Source organism: Pseudophryne corroboree, chromosome 8 (assembly GCF_028390025.1).
Source record: "Pseudophryne corroboree isolate aPseCor3 chromosome 8, aPseCor3.hap2, whole genome shotgun sequence".
In the NCBI taxonomy this organism is placed as follows: Eukaryota; Metazoa; Chordata; class Amphibia; order Anura; family Myobatrachidae; genus Pseudophryne; species Pseudophryne corroboree.
In genome coordinates, this window is record NC_086451.1 from 163,081,927 (window position 1) to 163,105,718 (window position 23,792).

General features: G+C 47.7%; 1 non-coding gene across 1 annotated transcript; it reads left to right on the forward strand.

The window, feature by feature from the left end:
- The first annotated feature begins 8,207 nt into the window (after positions 1-8,207).
- LOC134951671 (U1 spliceosomal RNA) lies at positions 8,208-8,374 on the forward strand. Its single transcript, XR_010184368.1, has one exon. It is a non-coding gene; the product is annotated as a U1 spliceosomal RNA (small nuclear RNA).
- Positions 8,375-23,792: the final 15,418 nt, after the last annotated feature.

Sequence of the window (23,792 nt, forward strand, 5' to 3'; positions counted from 1 at the left end):
CGGACGATTTATTAAACCTGGTGAAATGATAATTTGCATGGTGATAAAGTACCAGCCAATCAGCTCTTAATTGCCATGTCACAGGCTGGGTTTGAAAAATGACAGTTAGGAGCTGACTGGCTGGTACTTTATCACCTTGCACTTTATCAGTTCACCAGGCTTAATAGATCTGCCCCAATGTTTCAAAATGGAATGCATCAAGAGAACGGTGTTAGTATTGTAAAAATACACACAGCTCCTGGTATTTCCTGGTGGTCTCCCATCCAAGTACTAAAACCAGGACCAACACTGCTCAGCTTCCATGATCAGGAGAGATTGGGCAAATCCAGTGTGCTGTGGCTGTAGATGAGCTGGTGGTTTTTATTACAGCTCTTCTACTTCTAACTTCTGGTACATAAAAGAATACATGTAAAAATTGAATGTACCAAGAAAATGGTGTTGGTAGTTTAAAAACACCTAAAGAATCTGATACTACCAAGCAGTCTCCCATCCATGTATTAACAAAGTCCAATACTGCTTTGCTTCAAAAATCAAATGAGATTGGGCATATCCAGTGTGGTGTGGCTTTAGATAAGCTTTGTGGTTTCTGTTAGAGCTCTTCTACTTCTAACTACTGGTACATTAATGAATATGTATAAGGTTGTAGTTTATCCAATATGCCTTTACTACCTTACCTTTCAACCCCCCCTCCCCTCTTCTCCTTATAGCTTCCTTAGTTCTCTCCTCCTCATGTGTGCGTTATTTGTTTTCTCATACGTCCTAGATGATGCTGGGGTCACATTAAGAACCTTGGGGTATAGACTGGATCCACAGGAGACATGGGCACTTTAAGACTTTCAAAGGGTGTGAACTGTCTCCTCCCTCTATGCCCCTCCTCCAGACTCCAGTTTTAGTATTGTGCGCAGTGATACTGGATGCACTACAGGGGAGCTCTACTGAGTTTCTCTGAAAAGACTTGTTAGTTTTTTTTATTTTCAGGGAGGCTGCTGGCAACAGTCTCCCTGCTTCGTGGGACTTAGGGGAGAGAAGTATGACCAACTTCTAGTGAGTTCAATAGCTCTGCTTCAGGCTGACAGGACACCATTAGCTCCTGAGGGTGATGATCGCTGGGTACGCCTAGATGCACACTCCCGCAGCCTGCCGTCACCCCCTTACAGAGCCAGAAGACAGGTGAGTAGCAGAAGAACAGAAGACTTCTTCTCCAGTGATGGCATTCTGAGGTACCGAGCAGCGAGCGGAACGCTGCGCGCCATGCTCCCACACAAACACAGGCACTGCAGGGTGCAGGGCACGGGGGGGGGGGGGCACCCTGGGCAGCATAAATTCCTCACAAAAGGCTGGAAAAAGTGGACATTAGTGCCTGGGCACTGTCCTTACCCCGCTAGCGTAATTAATTATTTCTGAGCAGGACAGATACGCGCCATTACAGTAGCGGGGCTTCTTCCTCACCTCACCAGAACATCTTTAGAGCATTACAAGTCTATCACTATAGAGTTTATTATTTCCCAGACTGTGTACTTTTGGCGCTGGATTGTGAGCTGAAAAATCCTCTGTGTCCCTCTGACAGATTTACTGACGGTCTGTCCCCCATAAGCCGATGTGTCTGTGGGTACTTGGTACATGTGTGTCAACATGTCGATGGCTGAATGTTTTTCCCAAGAGGAAACTATATCAGGAATGCAGACATATGATGGTGGCCCTGTTGGCACCACCAATAACTGACTGGGTAAAAGTTTCAGTAATATCAGAGTAAGGTTGGATAAATCTGTGTCCCAGACACAGACGTAGAGAATAGATGTGATGTTCATGGCTATGTTTCTTTTCCCTCATGCCCCGCGGGGTCGCAAAAATGTTATTTTGCCCAGTTACTACACACTGATACTGACACGGATACTGATTCCTATGTCGACCATAATGTTTCCTGATTAGATCCAATATTGGCAAGGAGCATTCAGTACATGATTGTGGATATTAAGGACATATTAAAATCACTGAAGACCCTGCTGTTCCTGACAAAGGGGTCTATATGTATGTATATATAGATATATAATGAAAGCTGATGTAACGTTCCTCCATCTCTGTTTGAGAAAGTCTGGGCCAGCTCGACAAGATGGTTTCAAATCCCCAAAAGGATTCTGGTTGTTTATTCATTTCCCGCCGCGGACAGAATAAAGTGGGAGTCACCCCCTGTTCTGCACGGGGCCCTGTCACAAATCCAGCGGATCGTATGCAGGAAGCTACATTATTTCTAGTTATGTAACCAAGGGTACATTACTTAGACCTGCCATTACATGTGCATGGGTGAGTAGTAGTATTCAAGAATTGGTCGAATACCTTGTCATCCGATATAGATACCTTGGAGAGATGGGATACTCCTTACGTTGTATCATATCAAGGACACTGCAGCATACTTACGTGAGACTGCAAGGGATATAGGACTCTTGAGTTCACGGGCCAATTTCATGGCAGTCTCGGATAGGAGGGCATTGTGGATTCACCAAGAGAATGCTGATGCTGACTCCAAGAAGAAAGGGAGTCCCTTCCCTATGAAGGTGAAGCGTTGTTTGGTGACTGCCTAGTTAATTTGATCTCGGCAGCTCCCGCAGGTAAGTCAACCTTCTTGCCCTATGTTCCCTCCCAACGGATGAAGACGCATCATTATCTGATGCAGTCATTTCGGCCCAATAGATATGCAAGAAGTTAAGATTCCCCTTTCTTTGCAGGTAGAGGAAGGAGAAGAGGGAAGAGGTCTGCATCCTCTTCAAGATCGCAGGAGCAGAGATCATCCTCTGCTTCTGCCAAATCCACCGCATGACGCTGGGGCTCTCTTGCAGGAGCCCGCACCAGTGGGGGCACGTCTAAAACTCTTCAGTCAGTTCTGGATTCATTCGGACATGGACTCGTGTGTTTTACAAATAGTGTCCCAAGGGTACAAACTGGGGTTTCAAGACGTTCCCCCTCACCGATTGTTCAAATCGGCTTTAGTCAGCAGGGAGCAGGTTTTTATTCAAGCCTCTTCGTGGTCCCTAAGCCGGACAGCTCAGTCAGACCAATCTGAAATCTGAAATCCCTCAATTTCTACGTAAGGAAATTAAATTTCAAGATGGAATCTCTCAGTGCAGTGATCTCCAGTCCGGAGGAAGGAGATTTCATGGTTTTGGTAGACATAAAGGATGCCTACTTACATGTTCCCATTTAGCCTCTGCATCAAGCTACCTGAGGTTTGCAATTCAGTATTGTCATTACCAATTTCAGACATTGCCGTTTGGTCTGTCCACGGCTCTGAGGATTTTCACCAGGGTGATCGCAAGCAAGGAGTAACAATTATCCCGTACTTGGATGATCTTTTGATAAAGGCGAAATCCAGGGACCAGTTAGTGCAAAACATTGCACTCTCCCTGACAGTTCTTCAACAACATAGTTGGCTCCTAAACTTGCCAAAATCGCAGTTGGTCCCAATGACGCGGTTGTTGTTTTTGGGAGTGATACTGGACACAGAAGAGGTTTTCTTCCAGTGGAAAGGCTCTGGAGATCCAGAGTCTGGTCAAACAAATTCTGAAACCAGCAAGAGTGTTAATCCATCAATGCATTTGGTTGCTGGGTAAGATGGTTGCGGCCTACGAGCCCATTCAGTTTGGCTGGTTCCATGCCAGAGTGTTCCAGTGGGACCTGTTGGACAAGTGGTCCGGATCCCACCTACACACGCACCGGAGGATAATCCTGTCTTCCAAGACCAGAATCTCACTCCATTGGTGGCTGCACAGTTCTCACCTCCTAGAGGGGCGAAGGTTCGGGATCCAGGACTGGATCCTAGGGACCATGGATGCAACCCTCCGAGGCTGGGGAGCAGTCACACAGGGGGAAAACGTCCAAGGAAGATGGTCAAGTCGGGAAAGTTGTCTCCACATAAATGTTCTGGAGTTAAGGGCCATTTAATAACTGCAGACACAGTACGCACTGGGACGGGTGCCCAGCATCCTCTACGGAATAAGAGAAAAGGATTTACCTGTAGGTATTAAAATCCTATTTTCTCTAACGTCCTAGAGGATGCTGGGGACTCCGTAAGGAACATGGGGATAGACGGCTCCGCAGGAGACATGGGCACTTTAAGAAAGACTTTAGTTCTGGGTGTGCACTGGCTCCTCCCTCTATGCCCCTCCTCCATACCTCAGTTTGATACTGTGCCCAGTGGAGACTGGGTGCTTTTCAGGAGCTCTCCTGAGCTTTCTGACAGAAAGTATTTTGTTAGGTTTTTAATTTTCAGGGAGCACTGCTGGCAACAGACTCCCTGCATCGAGGGACTGAGGGGAGAGAAGCAGCCCTACTCTCCGAGTTGCAAGGTCCTGCTTCTTAAGCTACTGGACACCATTAGCTCCAAAGGGATTAGCTCCAAAGGGATTGGTACGCAGGATCTCACCCTCGCCGTCCGTCCCAGAGCCGCGCCGCCGTCCCGCTCGCAGAGCCGGAAGATAGAAGCCGGGTGAGTATGAGAAGAAAAGAAGACTTCAGAGGCGGCAGAGGACTTCATGATCTTCATTGAGGTAACGCACAGCACTGCAGCTGTGCGCCATTGCTCCCATACACCTCACATACTCCGGTCACTGTAAGGGTGCAGGGCGCAGGGGGGGCGCCCTGGGCTGCAATATAAACCTCTTTTTGGCAGAAATATAACATATATACAGCTGGGCACTGTATATATGTATGAGCCCCCGCCAATTGTACAGTTTAAGCAGGACAGAAGCCCGCCGCCGAGGGGGCGGGGCTTCTCCCTCAGCACTCACCAGCGCCATTTTTTCTCCACAGCACCGCTGAGAGGAAGCTCCCCGGACTCTCCCCTGCTTATACCACGGTAGACAAGAGGGTTGAAAAGAGAGGGGGGGGGGGGCACATAATTTGGCGCAAATTACTTACAGCAGCGCTACTGTGCAAACATTAAGTTACTGTGCTATTCCTGGGTTATATAGCGCTGGGGTATGTGCTGGCATACTCTCTCTCTGTCTCTCCAAAGGGCAGAGCCGGCCATAGGCATAGGCAAACTAGGCAATTGCCTAGGGCATTTGATATGCCTAGGGGCATCAGCAAATTCTGCTGATTAAAATGATATGCGGCATGCCTATATTCTGTGTGTAGCATTTCATATGCAGATACAGCCACAGTCTCACACAGTATATAGGCGTGCTGCATATCATTTTAATCGGCAGAAGCTGCGTGTGCATCCTAACAACATAGCAATGCAAATAAGATGCATTTTAATAAAAAAAAGGTGCCCCAACGTTAGCATTGAGGCAAGATTTATGAGGACACATCTGTATCCAAGCAGAGGCAGAGGTCACAGTGTTAGTGGCAGTGTGAGTGCTGTGTGCATGTGAGTGGGTTGATTGTGCAGTAGTGTTCGGAATATGAGTAAGGAGCATTATGTGTGTCATGTAAAAATGCATTAATAATGTGCAACATATGTGTAAGGGGCACTATGTGTGTCATTATGTGTATAAGGGCATTAATAATGTGCGGCATATGTGTAAGGGACATTGGTGGTCATTCCGAGTTGTTCGCTCTGTAATTTTCTTCGCATCGCAGCGATTTTCCGCTAATTGCGCATGCGCAAGGGTGGTCATTCCGAGTTGTTCGCTCGGTAATTTTCTTCGCATCGCAGCGATTTTCCGCTAATTGCGCATGCGCAATGTTCGCTCTGCGACTGTGCAAAGTAAATTTGCTATGCAGTTAGGTATTTTACTCACGGCATTACAAGGTTTTTTCTTTGTTCTGCTGATCGTAGTGTGATTGACAGGAAGTGGGTGTTTCTGGGCGGAAACTGTCCGTTTTATGGGTGTGTGTGAAAAAACGCTGCCGTTTCTGGGTAAAACGCGGGAGTGTCTGAAGAAACGGGGGAGTGTCTGGGCGAACACTGGGTGTGTTTGTGACGTCAAACCAGGAACGAAACTGACTGAACTGATCACAGTTGTCGAGTAAGTCTGGAGCTACTCAGAAACTGCTAAGAAGTGTCTATTCGCAATTCTGCTAATCTTTCGTTCGCAATTTTGATAAGCTAAGATTCACTCCCAGTAGGCGGCGGCTTAACGTGTGCAATGCTGCTAAAAGCAGCTTGCGAGCTAACAACTCGGAATGAGGGCCATTATGTGTAAAAGGGCATTAATAAAGGTTGTCATAATGTGTAAGACGCATTATGTTTATAAGGACATTAGTGATGTGTCTCATATGTGTAAGGGGCATTACTGTGTGGAATTATGTGTATAAATGCATTACTAATGTGTGGCATTATGTGTATAAGGTGCTCTAATATGTAGCGTTGCGTATAGAAAGGGCATTTACTGTGTCGTCTAATGTGAATAAAGAGCAATAGGGTGTGGTGTAATGTAAATAAGGAGCAATTCAGTGTGATGTAATGTGAATACGGAGCACTACTGTGAGAAGTAACGTTTATAAGGTAAAGTAATACTACTGTGGGATGTAATGTGAATTATGGACACTATCGCGTGATCAAATGTGAATAAAATTGCAGTACTGTGTGGCGGAATTTTAATTGGGGGTACTATTGTGTGGACATGCCCATTGCCAGCAAAAACACACCCCTTTTTGGACTGTGCGCCAAATGTGCGAACTGTTCCTGTTTAAAATATAGGGGGTACAAACACCAAAATAAGTACTGTTATGGGTGAGGGTTGATGGTGCTGGGAAAGAGGTGCAAGGTCAGAGGCGGAACCAGCGGTGGTGCTAGGGGGCACCAGGCAAAATCTTGCCTAGGGCATCATATTGGTTAGGGCCAGCTTTGGCAAAGGGCCTTGTGGGGGAAATGTCTTCAGTAAAAGCATTCCCTGTGTGTGTGGTGTGTCGGTACGCGTGTGTCGACATGTCTGAGGAAGAAGGCTATATTAGAGAGGAGCGGGAGCAAATGAATGTGGTGTCTCCGCCGACACCTGATTGGATGGATATGTGGAATGTTTTAAATGCTAGTGTAAACTCATTGCACAAAAGATTAGACAAGGCTGAAGCTTTGGGACAGTCAGGGTCTCAACCCATGCCTGATCCTATGTCGCAGGGACTGTCAGGGTCTCATAAGTGCCCACTATCCAGATTGTTGACACAGATACCGACACGGATTCTGACTCCAGTGTCGATTACGATGATGCAAAGTTACAGCCAAAATTGGCAAAATACATTTGATATATGATTATGGCAATAAAAGATGTTTTGCACATCACAGAGGAGCCCCCTATCCCTGACAAGAGGGTACATATGTACAAGGGAAAGAAGCCTGAGGTAACCTTTTCCCCTCACACGAGCTGAACGAGTTATGTGAAAAAGCTTGGGAATCTCCTGCAGATTTCCAAAAGGATTCTTATGGCGTATCCTTTCCCATCAACGGATAGGTTACGATGGGAATCCTCCCCTTGGGTGGACAAAGCATTAACACGCTTATCCAAGAAGTTAGCCCTCCCGTCCCAGGATACGGCTACCCTCAAAGAGTCTGCTGACCGCAAACAGGAGATTACCCTGAAGTCCATTTATACACATTCAGGTACCTTACTCAGACCGGCAATTGCGTCGGCCTGGGTGTGTATGTGTAGTGCTGTAGCGGCATGGACGGATACTCTAGATAAGGATACTATTTTATTGCCCCTGGGGCATATAAGAGATGCTGTCCTATATATGTGTGTATGCAAACTACAGGTGGTGCTGCATGGCTCACACCCTTTTACTTGTCTTGTAGAGCAACTCTGGAGCTGTTACTGGGTCCAGCTGCTGCAAGAAATCAGCTTGAATGCTTCAGGGGCTGGGGCATGGCCAACATGAGCCCCACACTGATGGGGGTGTATAAAGCGATCTAGGGGTCATCCAAGCGCAACCCCACAAAGGCCGCCATGCCCTGCGTGACCATTTTCTCTTTTCATATGCAGACGAGGGTTGCAGCCAACTATACCCATTGCTTGGATGACATCACCATATGCGAATCCATCTGCTGCAGGCCTTCCCCCAGGAATGCTTGCACTAGTTGTTGCATTTGGTTTGTTGTTTGGGGGGTGCTTCAGTATTAGGCAGCCTTCTTCCCTCACACATTCGTCTGAAAATGTGTTCTCCCTGCAGTTGTTGTCCCCAGATGAGAGTTCCCTTGTGCTGCCTCAGTTGAATCTCCTTTACTTGACGGAGGTGTGCCTGAGCAGCGGCCCTCCCCAGCCCTATCTCAAATCATACTTATTTTGCTTAGGTGATTCCATGGTCATGAAGATTGTTTTCCCAGGGTGAGGTTCATTCATTGCATTCTGGGTATGCTGACCTCTGTGATTTCCCCAAATGTGGGAATCTCGACTGCATAATTTGTGGTAGGGGGGGGGGACTGCATTTGTGCTTTCCCCTGGTTGGCTCTGGTATAATTTAGATCTCATTGTCTCAGGTCACTCTCCCGCCTAGTTTGCTGTCTGTTTCCACTTCTCTTTTCTTGAGCCCCTCCCTTCTATGCCCTTGCGCACTATCCTGACTTCTCCCGTCTGCTTACTTTGTGCCTTCCAACGCACAATGCGAACTACAGGTGGTGTTGCAGGGCCCACACCCTTTTATTTGCCTTACAGAGCAGCTCTGGAGCTGTTACAGTGCCCAGCTGCTGCAAGAAATCAGCTTGAATGCTTCAGGGGCTGGGGCATGGCCAACATGAGCCCCACACCAAAGGAGGGTGGGGGGTGTTCAATGCGAACTAGGGGTCATCCAAGCGCCCCTTTTCTCTTTTCATATGCAGATGAGGGTTCCAGCCAACTTTGGCCCACTGCTTGGATGACATCACCGTATGCAAATCCGTCTGCTGCAGACCTTTCCCCAGGAATGCTTGTACTAGTTGTTGCATATGGTTTGATGTTTGAGGGTGCTTCAGTATTAGGCAGCCTTCCGCCCTCTCATTTTCATCTGAAAAGATGTGGTCTCCCTGCAGTTGTTGTCCCCAGACAAGAGTTCCCTTGTGCTTCCTCAGTTGAATCTCCTTAACTTGACGGGGGTGTGCTCGAGCAGCCGCCCTCCACAGCCCTATCCCAACACATGCTTTTCTTGCGTATGAGATCTCTTGATCATGAAGATAGTTCTCACAGGGTGAGGTTCATCCATTACATTTTAAAGTAGGAAGGTACAAATTACATATTCAAATTACATATATGTGCTGGATTCAAATGTTTTCCCCCCTTCCTTTCTCAATTGTGCCCATCAGCAGCTATTCTAATGTTGCTGCCAATGGGTGTGACACATTCATTTCTTCTGTGGGGTACACTGGACTCCACAAGGATTCACATTGGGGTGTAGAGTAGGATCTTGATCTGAGGCACCAACAGGCTCAAAGCTTTTGACTGTTCCCAAGATGCTCAGCGCCCCCTGCTCTATAACCTCGCTTCCATGAACAGGGAGCTCAGTTTGTAGTTGGTGCCTTCAGTAGCAGGCCACTTAACAGGGGGCTGCCTCAGGCAGCCTATTCTTAGCTATTAATTTTGACAAGAAAAGAAGAACTTTTTTTTATAAGAATCTACAAGGGCTGCAGCAGGTTAGGTCTAATAGACATCTTTACTACAGCTCCATCACTCCCAGCGGCGCAGTATACTCCCGTGCCCTGGTTGCTGGGTCACTGCAGCGGAGGCTCCGGTTTCTTCCTAAGGTCAGTCACACACACACCGCCCTCCGGGATCACGAGGCCGCTGATGAAAGGGAGGTAAGGGACTTCTGTGCCCACACTATACCGTGATCCAGCGTGGCTGTAGGGGGTGGGCCATGTGCGCACTGGCGTGGACACTGATTACTGGGCAGCCGCTCCACTAGCCACCAGGGACAGTTAAGGAGCACAGCTCTGGGGGGGTTTTCTCTTATATTAACCCCATTTTGTACTACCCGCAGTGCATTGTGATAGGTAATAGAGCCTGATTCAGGTTGGATTGCAATCGCAATAAGCAATCCAACTGCAAAAATTGCTAAGAGCATACGCATGCGCCTGCATTTTCTGCGGCACCCCGCAGATAATGCGATCGCTTCTGACTGTCAATCGGTGCTGGGGGGGGGGGGCAGCAACAATCCATTTCCAAGTCGGAGATGGAGCGGTGCATGGGCAGGGCTACAAAATGGGGTCGGCAACGGAGAAACAGGAGGCGTGGTCAGAGCTGCTGCATGACATCACATGCAGCAGCTGCGATCACAAAAATGGTGGCGGCTTCCTGCGCACACATACAGTCTGCACCAACAGGAGGCTAACCCATTTTTTATGATCACGCTGAACTGCACTGAGACTGCAATTTCAGCGTGGTCAAGAAGGGAGGCGGCATGCTGGGTGGCCCCAGCATGCGAACCAAAGGATTGCAAATTCTGTTACTTAGCAGAATTTGCAATCCTTACTGAATTAGGCCCATTGATTACAAAATGTATTTGTAAATATTTGAAGTTTTTCTTCAGGGACTAACACAAAAGATGCTTGGGGCTACTAACACATGGGTAAGCCACGTAAAGCTTCCCATGGGTCAGTGGCATCACAACGGGGTTGCGGCCCACACCCGAGTGTCACCCGCCAAGGGGGGTGACACCAAAGTGCCGGCTCCTCTTCAGTGACAGAATATGGGTGTTTCACTGTAACATTACGTGCAACACCCAGTTTCTGTCACTGTGCAGGAGCCAGCACCACTCACACACTAGTCCCCGGGTGCAGCACTCAACCCCCGGGATACCCGGAGCAACAAAATGGAGATTCAGGAAAACAGGCCACACCCCTACCTATGAGACCATGCCTCCTTTTTACCATTGCGCTGCTTATCTGCGCGCACTGCATTACAATCTCCCTCGCTGCCTCTCTGGGTGTCACCAATGATAGTGACACCTTTGCCATGCTTGTAGCAGCTGGTCCTAAGATCTACACCTCCAGCCCTGAGTGTTTGCCCTTGTGACTTGTTGATCATCATAGCGAAGCAGATTCTTACAGAAAACTGCAGGGGCTTAGATTGAAAAGAAAAACATTGACGAACCCATCATTTCAGCAACAGGGTCTGCCACACGGCTGACTGAAATGACTGGTTGGTTTGGGTCCCCACCAAAAAAGAAGCAATCAATCTCTCCTTGCACAAACTGGCTCTACAGAGGCAAGATGTCCACCTCATCATCCTCCGATTCCTCACCCCTTTCACTGTGTACATCGCCCCCCTCACATATTATTAATTCGTCCCCACTGGAATCCACCATCTCAGATCCCTGTGTACTTTCTGGAGGCAATTGCTGGTAAATGTCTCCACGGAGGAATTGATTATAATTCATTTTGATGATCATCATCTTCTCCACATTTTCTGGAAGTAACCTCGTACGCCGATTGCTGACAAGGTGAGCGGCTGCACTAAACACTCTTTTGGAGTACACACTGGAGGGAGGGCAACTTAGGTAGAATAAAGCCAGTTTGTGCAAGGGCCTCCAAATTGCCTCTTTTTCCTGCCAGTATACATACGGACTGTCTGACGTGCCTACCTGGATGCGGTCACTCATATAATCCTCCACCATTCTTTCAAAGGTGACAGAATCATATGTAGTGACAGTAGACGACATGTCAGTAATCGTTGCCAGGTCCTTCAGTCCGGACCAGATGTCAGCACTCACTCCAAACTGCCCTGCATCACCGCCAGCGGGTGGGCTCGGAATTCTTAGCCTTTTCCTTGCACCCCCAGTTGCGAGAGAATGTGAAGAAGGAGCTGTTGACGGGTCACGTTCCGCTTGACTTGACAATTTTCTCACCAGCAGGTCTTTGAACCTCTGCAGACTTGTGTCTGCCGGAAAGAGAGATACAATGTAGGTTTTAAATCTAGGATCGAGCACGGTGGCCAAAATGTATTGCTCTGATTTCAACAGATTGAATCCTGGTTAAGCGAATTAAGGGCTCCATCCACAAGTCCCACATGCCTAGCGGAATCGCTCTGTTTTAGCTCCTCCTTCAATGTCTCCAGCTTCTTCTGCAAAAGCCTGGCAGTGTCTGAACTGACTTCACGTGTGGCAAGTTCAAAGGGTTGCAGAACCTTACACAACGTTGAAATCATTCTCCACTGCGCTTGAGTCAGGTGCATTCCCCCTCCTTTGTCTATATCGTGGGTAGATGTATAGGCTTGAATGGCCTTTTGCTGCTCCTCCATCCTCTGAAGCATATAGAGGGTTGAATTCCACCTCGTTACCACCTCTTGCTTCAGAGGATGGCAGGGCAGGTGCAGGAATGTTTGGTGGTGCTCCAGTCTTCGGCACGCGGTGGCTGAATGCAGAAAGTGGCCCGCAATTCTTCGGGCCACCGACAGCATCTCTTGCACGCCCCTGTCGTTTTTTAAAATAATTCTGCACCACCAAATTCAATGTATATGCAAAACATGGGACGTGCTGGAATTTGCCCAGATGTAATGCACGCACAATATTGGTGGCATTGTCCGATGTCACAAATCCCCAGGAGAGTCCAATTGGGGTAAGCCATTCTGCGATGATGTTCCTCAGTTTCCGTAAGAGGTTGTCAGCTGTGTGCCTCTTATGGAAAGCGGTGATACAAAGCGTAGTCTGCCTAGGAACGAGTTGGCATTTGCGAGATGCTGCTACTGGTGCCGCCGCTGCTGTTCTTGCTGCGGGAGGCAATACATCTACCCAGTGGGCTGTCACAGTCATATAGTCCTGAGTCTGCCCTGCTCCACTTAACCACGGACATGTGGACTAGTGGACCTTGGGTACAACTGCATTTTTTAGGACACTGGTGACTCTTTTTCTGAGGTCTGTGTACATTTTCGGTATCGCCTGCCTAGAGAAATGGAACCTAGATGGCATTTGGTACCGGGGACACAGTACCTCAATCAAGTCTCTAGTTGCCTCTGAATTAACGATGGATACCGGAACCACGTTTCTCACCACCCAGGCTGACAAGACCTGAGTTATCCGCTTTGCAGCAGGATGACTGCTGTGATATTTCATCTTCCTCGCAAAGGACTGTTGGACAGTCAATTGCCTACTGGAAGTAGTACAAGTGGTCTTCCGACTTCCCCTCTGGGATGACGATCGACTCCCAGCAGCAACAACAGCAGCGCCAGCAGCAGTAGGCGTTACACTCAAGGATGCATCGGAGGAATCCCAGGCAGGAGAGGACTCGTCAGACTTGCCAGTGACATGGCCTACAGGACTATTGGCTTTCCTGTCTAAGGAGGAAATTGACACTGAGGGAGTTGGTGGTGTGGTTTGCAGGAGCTTGGTTACAAGAGGAAGGGATTTAGTGGTCAGTGGACTGCTTCCGCTGTCATCCAAAGTTTTTGAACTTGTCACTGACTTATGATTAATGCGCTGCAGGTGACGTATAAGGGAGGATGTTCTGAGGTGGTTAACGTCCTTACCCCTACTTATTACAGCTTGACAAAGGCAACACACGGCTTGACACCTGTTGTCCGCATTTGTGTACAGGATGCATACCTTCATGTCCCCATTTATCCATCTCATCAGGCGTACCTCAGATTTGCGGTACAGGACTGTCATTGCCAATTTCAGACGTTGCTGTTTGGTCTCTCCACGGCCCAGAGAATTTTCACCAAGGTAATGGCGGAAATGATGGTTCTCCTGCGTAAGCAAGGTGTCACAATTATCCCGTACTTGAGCGATCTCATAAAAGCGAGATCAAGAGAGCAGTTGCTGAACAGCGTATCACTTTCACTGAAAGTGTTACAGCAACACGGCTGGATTTTCAATATCCCAAAGTCGCAGTTGGTTTCTACGACTCGTCTGTCTTTCTTGGGCATGATTCTGGACACAGACCAGAAGAGAGTTTATCTCCCGATAGGAAAGGCCCAGGAACTCATGACTCTTGTCAGGAACCTATTGAAACCAAAACTTGTGTCAGTGCATCACTGCACTCGAGTCCTGGGAAAGATGGTGGCATCATACGAAGCCATTCCATTCGGCAGACGCAGATTCGGCATTCAGGACTGGATCCTGGTGACCACAGAGGCAAGCCTCCAAGGTTGGGGAGCAGTCACACAGGGAAGAAATATCCAAGGTCTTTGGTCAAGTCAAGAGACTTGTCTTCACATCAACATCCTGAAACTAGGGGCCATATACAATGCCCTACGTCAAGCGGAGACCTTACTTCGCGACCAACCGGTTCTGATCCAGTCAGACAACGTCACCGCAGTGGCTCATGTAAACCGCCAAGGCGGCACAAGGAGCAGAGTGGCGATGGCACAAGCCACCAGAATTCTTCGCTGGGTGGAGAATCACGCAAGCGCACTGTCAGCAGTGTTCATTCTGGGAGTGGACAACTGGGAAGCAGACTTCCTCAGCAGACACGACCTACATCCGGGAGAGTGGGGACTTCATCAGGAAGTCTTTGCACAGATTACAAGTCGGTGGGAACTGCCACAGATAGACATGATGGCGTCCCGGCTCAACAAAAAGCTACAGAGGTATTGCGCAAGGTCAAGAGACCCTCAGGCAGTAGCTGTAGACACCCTAGTGACACCGTGGGTGTTCCGGCCGGTCTATGTATTTCCTCCTCTTCCTCTCATACCCAAGGTGTTAAGGATAATAAGACAAAGAGGAGTGAGAACAATCCTCATTGTTCCAGATTGGCCACGGAGGACCTGGTATCCGGATCTGCAGGAAATGCTCACAGAAGATCCGTGGCCTCTTCCTCTAAGACAGGACCTGTTGCATCAGGGGCCCTGTCTGTTCCAAGACTTACCGCGGCTGCGTTTGACGGCATGGCGGTTGAATGCCGGATCCTAGCAGTGAAAGGCATTCCGGTTGAGGTCATCCCTACGCTGATAAAGGCTAGGAAGGATGTAACGTCAAAACATTACACCGTATATGGTGAAATTATGTTTCTTGGTGTGAGGCCAGGAATGCTCCTACGGAAGAATTCCATCTGGGCCGTTTCCTTCACTTCCTACAAACTGGAGTGAATTTGGGCCTAAAATTAGGCTCTATTAAGGTCCAGATTTTGGCCTTATCCATTTTCTTTCAAAAAGAATTGGTTTCTCTTCCAGAAGTTCAGACTTTTGTAAAAGGAGTGCTGCATATTCAGCCTCCTTTTGTGCCTCCGGTGGCACCTTGGGACCTTAACGTGGTGTTAAGTTTTCTAAAATCACACTGGTTTGAACCACTTAAAACGGTGGAGTTAAAATATCTTACATGGAAGGTGGTCATGTTATTAGCCTTGGCTTCGGCTAGGCGAGTGTCGGAATTAGCGGCTTTGTCACATAAAAGCCCATATTTGGTGTACCATGTGGATAGAGCGGAATTGCGGACCCGTCCTCAATTCCTACCAAAAGTGGTCTCATCTTTTCACATGAACCAACCTATTGTGGTGCCTTTGGCTACGCGTGACTTGGAGGATTCCGAGTTACTTGATGTGGTCAGGGCTTTGAAGATTTACGTGGCCAGGACGGCTAGAGTCAGGAAAACTGAAGCGCTGTTTGTCCTGTATGCAACCAACAAGATTGGTGCCCCTGCTTCAAAGCAGGCTATTGCTCGCTGGATTTGTAACACGATTCAGCAAGCGCATTCTATGGCTGGATTGCAGTTACCGAAATCGGTCTAGGCTCATTCCACGAGGAAAGTGGGCTCTTCTTGGGCGGCTGCCCGAGGGGTCTCGGCACTACAGCTGTGTCGAGCTGCTACTTGGTCAGGTTCAAACACCTTTTCAAAATACTATAAGTTTGATACCCTGGCTGAGGAGGAACTCATGTTTGCTCAATCGGTGCTGCAGAGTCATCCGCACTCTCCCGCCCGTTTTGGAGCTTTGGTATAATCCCCATGGTCCTTACGGAGTCCCCAGCATCCTCTAGGATGTTAGAGAAAATAAGATTTTAAACCTACCGGTAAATCTTTTTCTCGTAGTCCGTAGAGGATGCTGGGTGACCGTCCCAAGTGCGGACTACTTCTGCAATACTTGTATATAGTTATTGCTTCAATAAGGGTTATGTTAGAGTTGCATCAATCCTGCACTGATGCTACAGTATGTTGTTTTTTCGTACTCATAACTGGGTAGTTTATCACAAGTTATATTGGTGTGGCTGGTATGAATCTTGCCCTGGATTAACAAAATCCTTTCCTCATACTGCCAGTCTCCTCTGGGCACAGTTTCTCTAACTGTGGCATAGAGGGGCATAGAGGGAGGAGCCAGTGCACACCCAGAACTAAAGTCTTTCTTAAAGTGCCCATGTCTCCTGCGGAGCCCGTCTATCCCCATGGTCCTTACGGAGTCCCCAGCATCCTCTACGGACTACGAGAAAAAGATTTACCGGTAGGTTTAAAATCTTATTTTCTACTTTATTCTTTTCTATCCTAGTTTATTACGACCAACTTTCATCCAAGGAGTTTGATATTCTACTACCTGCATGCAATTTAAATTGCTTAAATTGTTTATATGGTTGATTTGTCCTTCACAATCCATAATCTGCAACTTGGATGTACTTGTGTCATTGAAAATCTTATAATAAAAATGTTTATATATTGAAAAAAAAAGTTATAAGACATATGCCTACCTACTAAATGGGGTAAAATTAGGGGATTCTGTACTGGAAAAGGACTTAGGTGTCCTCATAGATAGCAAGCTAAGCAGTAGTACCCAAAGTAGGACTGCAGCAAAGAAGGCTAATAAGATATTAGCATGCATAAAACGGGGTATTGATGCTAGGGACGAGAGTATTATACTCCCGTTATATAAATCACTAGTGAGGCCACACCTTGAATACTGTGTACAGTTCTGGGCACCGTACTACAAAAAGGATATCCTGGAGCTTGAAAAGGTACAGAGGAGGGCGACCAAACTAATTAAGGGCATGGAGATGATGGAATACAAGGAAAGGCTTGAAAGACTAGGCATGTTTACATTGGAAAAGCGGAGACTAAGAGGGGATATGATCAACATCTACAAATATATAAGGGGACAATACACAGAGCTTGCGCGGGACCTGTTTCTGGTTAGATCAACACAGAGGACTCGTGGACACTCGCTCAGGTTAGAGGAGAGGAGATTCCGCACAATACAGCGTAAAGGCTTTTTCACGGTAAGGACAATACGTGTTTGGAATTCCCTGCCCGAGGGAGTTGTAATGGCGGAATCTGTCAACACCTTTAAGAATGGGTTAGATAAATTCCTATTGGATAAGGATATCCAGGGGTATGGTGCATAGTCATGCATTATAATTACTATAAATAGGGATAAAATGCAATGGCTGACAGCAGCATCAGTCAGACATTTTAGTAAAATCATCATGCATAGGACACCACAAATAGGTTGAACTCGATGGACAATTGTCTTTTTTCAACCTCAGATACTATGTTACTATGTTACTATGTAATATTTGAAGAAACAAAATAAAATAAAGCTATGTATTGGGTTTCACTAACAAGCACATTGGAAGACTTGACTACTGTTAAAAGACATGCATTACATGGTATAGAGCCACAAACCACAATGTAGTAAAATAAAAACAAACTTACATGTGTATCAAACCTATGTGAGGCTTACATTGATAGTGCAAGATCAACACTCTATCAACTGTGCAAACTAGACTGCACATAAATGCCATAAAATTTATCTGAGATTTTAGTAAATAAGGCCTGTTGCTGTCCGGGTCACACAGCCGTCACGGCCCCGCCCCCATACGGTCCGGTCATGTCTGCGTTGTCCTGACTGTGCTCCCAAAATGGCGGCACAACGCCGCTGGCCCGACTCCTCCTGCCCAGTGACCGCCTCTACCTGTCAATCAGGCAGAGGCGCTCACTGGGCAGAGATGCTGATCGCATCTCTGGCATGTGCCGGTGCACTGTGGCACCAGCACACACGCACTTCAGACCTGATCTCCTGTTGTGTGAATATGCACAGCAGGGATCAGGTCTTAATTAGGCCCTATATACAGCTGTCAGTAAAGCAGGGATGTGCTGCTGCCAGTGAGGCAGGGATGTTCTGCTGTCAGTGAAGCAGTGATGTGCTGCTGTCAGTGAAGCAGTGATGTGCTGCTGTCAGCGAGGCAGTGATGTGCTGCTGTCAGCGAGGCAGGGATGTGCTGCTATAAGTGAGGCAGGGATGTGCTGCCGTCAATGAGGCAGGGATGTGCTGCCGTCAATGTTGCAGGGATGTGTTGCTGTCAACGTTGCAGGGATGTGCTGCTGTCAGTGAAGCAGGAATGTGCTGCTGCAGTGAGGCAGAGATATGCTGCCCACTATCTCCCTATCACCCCTGCCTGAGTCGCACACTTTCCCTGTCACCCCTGCCTCAGTTACCCACTATCTCCCAGTCACCGCTGCCTCAGTCAACCACTATACCTGCGACCCCTGCCTCAGTCTCTTACTGTCCCTGTCACCCCTGCCACAGTCATCCACTATCTCCCTATCATCCCTGCCTTATTCATTTATTATCCCTGTCACCCACTTTCTTCCCATACTTACCCAACCCCTTCCTATCACCCCTCCCTCAGTAACCCACTATCTCCCTGTCACCCCTGCCTAAGTCACCCACTATCACTGTCACCCCTGCATCAGTCACCCACTATCTCCCAGTCACCCCGGCTTCAGTCACCCACTATATCCCACTCATACATGCTTCAGTCACCCACTATCTCCCAGTCATCCCTGCCTCAGTCACCTACTGACACCAGTGCAGATATTTCTGCTGCAGCCTCTCCACTCTCCAGCGTGAACGTCCTGACGACTGAGGAAATCCGCTTCCCAGTTGAGGACTCCGGGAATGAACACTGCCGATATTGCTGGCAGATGACGTTCTACCCAACTGAGGATTTTTTTATACTTCCAGCTTTGCCATGCAGTTTCGAGTGCCGACTTGATGATTTGTGTACACTACCGTGGTGGCGTTGTCCGATTGTACTTGAACAGGCCTGTTCTGTACTAGAGGCAGGGCCAGTATCAATGAATTGAACACTGCCCGCAATTCCAGAATGTTTATCGGGAGGAGAGATTCCTCCCTGGTCCACCGATGGTGAAGGGTCGTCATCACGGCCATGACCTTGGTGAATTTCCGAGGTGCCGTGGCCAAACCAGAAGGCAGGACCTGAAATCCAAAAACTAACCAGGCACAACACTGCTTAGCTTCCAACATCAGATGAGATTGGACATATCCAGTGCGATGCGGCTGTAGATGATTTTTGCTGTTTCTAACTTCTACATCAATGAATAAGTTTCAAAATAGAATGCATCAAGAGAACGGTGTTGGTAGTATAAAACTACCTACAGCACCTGGTATTCCCAGGTGGTCTCACATCCAAGAACAAACCAGGCCTAAGATCAGGTGATATTGGGCATATACAGTGTGGTGTGGCTGTAGATGAGCTTAGTGGTTTCTGTTAGAGTTCTTCTACTTCTAACTACTAGTACATAAATGAATAAGCGGCCGATTTATTAAACCTGGTGGAATGATAATTTGCATGGTGATAAAGTACCTAATTGCCATGTCACAGGCTGGGTTTGAAAAATGACAGTTAGGAGCTGACTGGCTGGTACTTTATCACCTTGCACTTTATCAGTTCACCAGGCTTAATAGATCTGCCCCAATGTTTCAAAATGGAATGCATCAAGAGAACGGTGTTGGTATTGTAAAAATACACACAGCTCCTGGTATTTCCTGGTGGTCTCCCATCCAAGTACTAAAACCAGGACCAACACTGCTCAGCTTCCATGATCAGGAGAGATTGGGCAAATCCAGTGTGCTGTGGCTGTAGATGAGCTGGTGGTTTCTGTTAGAGCTTTTCTACTTCTAACTTCTGGTACATAAAAGAATACATGTAAAAATTAAATGTACCAAGAAAAGGGTGTTGGTAGTTTAAAAACACCTAAAGAATCTGATAATACATGGATGGGAGACTGCTTGGTAGTAACAAAGTCCAATACTGCTTTGCTTCAAAGATCAAATGAGATTGGGCATATCCAGTGTGGTGTGGCTTTAGATAAGCTTTGTGGTTTCTGTTAGAGCTCTTCTACTTCTAACTACTGGTACATTAATGAATATGTATAAGGTTGTAGTTTATCCAATATGCCTTTACTACCTTACCTTACCCCCCCCTCCCCTCCCCTCCTTATAGCTTCCTTTGTTCTCTCCTCGTGTGTGCGTTATTTGTTTTCTCATACGTCCTAGAGGATGCTGGGATCACATTAAGAACCATGGGGTATAGACGGGATCCGCAGGAGACATGGGCACTTTAAGACTTTCAAAGGGTGTGAACTGTCTCCTCCCTCTATGCCCCTCCTCCAGACTCCAGTTTTAGAATTGTGCCCAGTGAGACTGGATGCACTACAGGGGAGCTCTACTGAGTTTCTCTGAAAAGACTTATGTTAGTTTTTCTTATTTTCAGGGAGGCTGCTGGCAACAGTCTCCCTGCTTCGTGGGACTTAGGGGAGAGAAGTATGACCAACTTCTAGTGAGTTCAATGGCTCTACTTCTGGCTGACAGGACACCATTAGCTCCTGAGGGTGCTGATCGCTGGGTACGCCTAGATGCCCACTCCCGTAGCCTGCCATCACCCCCTTACAGAGCCAGAAGTCAGAAGACAGGCGAGTAGCAGAAGAACAGATGGCATTCTGAGGTACCACGCAGCGAGCGGAATGCTGTGCGCCATGTTCCCACACAAACACAGGCACTGCAGGGTGCAGGGCGTTGGGGGGGGGGGGGGCACCCTGGGCAGCATAAATTCCTCACAAAAGGCTGGCAAAAGTGGACATTAGTGCCTGGGCACTGTCCTTACCCCACCAGCGTAATTAATTATTTGTTTCTGAGCGGGACAGAAGCGTGCCATTACAGCGGCGGGGCTTCTTCCTCACCTCACCAGCACATCTATAGAGCGTTACAAGTCTATCACTATAGAGTTTATTATTTCCCAGACTGTGTACTTTTGATGCTGGGTTGTGAGCTGAAAAATCCCATCTGTCCCTCTGACAGATTTACTGTAGGTCTATCCCCCATAAGCCGATGTGTCTGTGGGTACTTGGTACATGTGTGTCAACATGTCGGTGGCTGAATGTTTTTCCCAAGAGGAAACTATATTAGGAATGCAGACATATGATGGTGGCCCTGTTGGCACCACCAATAACTGACTGGGTGAAAGTTTCAGTAATATCAGAGTGAGGTTGGATAAATCTGTGTCCCAGACACAGACGTAGAGAAAAGATGTGATGTTCATGGCTATGCTTCTTTTCCCTCAGGCCCCGCAAAAATGTTATTTTGCCCAGTTACTACACACTGATACTGACTCGGATACTGATTCCTATGTCGACCATAATGTTTCCTGATTAGATCCAATATTGGCAAGGAGCATTCAGTACATGATTGTGGATATTAAGGACATATTAACATCACTGAGGACCCTGCTGTTCCTGACAAAGGGGTCTATATGTATGTATATATAGATATATAATGAAAGCTGATGTAACGTTCCTCCATCTCTGTTTGAGAAAGTCTGGGCCAGCTCGACAAGATGGTTTCAAATCCCCAAAAGGTTTCCGGTTGTTTATTCATTTCCTGCCGCGGACAGAATAAAGTGGGAATCACCCCCTGTTCTGCATGGGGCCCTGTCACAAATCCAGCGGATCGTATGCAGGAAGCTACATTATTTCTAGTTATGTAACCACGGGTACATTACTTAGACCTGCCATTACATGCGCATGGGTGAGTAGTAGTATTCAAGAATTGGTCGAATACCTTGTCATCCGATATAGATATCCTGGAGACATGGGATGCTCCTTACGTTGGATCATATCAAGGACACTGCAGCATACTTACGACTGCAAGGGATATAGGACTCTTGAGTTCACGGGCCAATTCCATGGCAGTCTCGGATAGGAGGGCATTGTGGATTCACCAAGGGAATGCTGATGCTGACTCCAAGAAGAAAGGGAGTCTCTTCCCTATGAAGGTGAAGCCTTGTTTGGCGACGGCCTAGTTAATTTGATCTCGGCAGCTCCCGCAGGTAAGTCAACCTTCTTGCCCTATGTTCCCTCTCAACGGATGAAGACTCATCATTATCTAACGCAGTCATTTTGGCCCAATAGATATGCAAGAAGTTAAGATTCCCCTTTCTTTGCAGGTAGAGGAAGGAGAAGAGGGAAGAGGTCTGTAGCCTCTTCAAGATCGCAGGAGCAGAGATCGTCCTCTGCTTCTGCCAAATCCACTGCATGACGCTGGGGCTCTCTTGCAGGAGCCCACACCAGTGGGGGCACGTCTAAAACACTTCAGTCAGTTCTGGATTAATTTGGACCTGGACTCGTGGGTTTTACAAATAGTGTCCCAAGGGTACAAACTGGGGTTTCAAGACGTTCCCCCTCACCGATTGTTCAAATCGGCCTTAGTCAGCAGGGAGAAGGCTTTTATTCAAGCCTCTTCGTGGTCCCGAAGCCGGAAGGCTCAGTCAGACCAATCTGAAATCCCTCAATTTCTACCTAAAGAAATTCAATTTCAAGATGGAATCTCTCAGGGTAGGGATCTCCAGTCCGGAGGAAGGAGATTTCATGGTTTTGGTAGACATAAGGATGCCTACTTACATGTTCCGTTTAGCCACTGCATCAAGCTACCTGAGGTTTGCAATTCAGTATTGTCATTACCAATTTCAGACGTTGCCGTTTGGTCTGTCCACGGCTCCGAGGATTTTCACCAGGGTGATGGCGGAAATGATGGTTCTCCTTCGCAAGCAAGGAGTCACAATTATCCCGTACTTGGATGATCTCTTGATAAAGGCGAGATCCAGGGACCAGTTGTTGCAAAACATTGCACTCTCCCTGACAGTTCTTCAACAACATGGTTGGCTCCTAAACTTGCCAAAATCGCAGTTGGTCCCAATGACGCGGTTGTTGTTTTTGGGAGTGATACTGGACACAGAAGAGGTTTTCTTCCAGTGGAAAGGCTATGGAGATCCAGAGTCTGGTCAAACAAATTCTGAAACCAGCAAGAGTGTTAATCCATCAATGCATTCGGTTGCTGGGGAAGATGGTTGCGGCCTACGAGGCCATTCAGTTTGGCAGGTTCCATGCTAGAGTGTTCCAGTGGGACCTGTTGGACAAGTGGTCCGGATCCCACCTACACATGCACCGGAGGATAATCCTATCTTCCAAGACCAGAATATCACTCCATTGGCGGCTGCACAGTTCTCACCTCCTAGAGGGGCGATGGTTCGGGATCCAGGACTGGATCCTAGGGACCACGGATGCAACCCTCCGAGGCTGGGGAGCAGTCACACAGGGGGAAAACATCCAAGGAAGATGGTCAAGTCGGGAAAGTTGTCTCCACATAAATGTTCTGGAGTTAAGGGCCATTTAATAACTGCAGACACAGTACGCACTGGGACGGGTGCCCTGCATCCTCTACGGACTAAGAGAAAAGGATTTACCGGTAGGTATTAAAATCCTATTTTCTCTAACGTCCTAGAGGATGCTGGGGACTCTGTAAGGACCATGGGGATAGACGGGCTCCGCAGGAGACATGGGCACTTTAAGAAAGACTTTAGTTCTGGGTGTGCAGTGGCTCCTCCCTCTATGCCCCTCCTCCATACCTCAGTTTGATACTGTGCCCAGTGGAAACTGTGTGCTTTTCAGGAGCTCTCCTGAGCTTTCTGACAGAAAGTATTTTGTTAGGTTTTTAATTTTCAGGGAGCACTGCTGGCAACAGACTCCCTGCATCGAGGGACTGAGGGGAGAGAAGCAGCCCTACTCTCTGAGTTGCAAGGTCCTGCTTCTTAGGCTACTGGACACCATTAGCTCCAGCGGGATTGGTACGCAGGATCTCACCCTCGCCGTCCGTCCCAGAGCCGCGCCGCCGTCCCCCT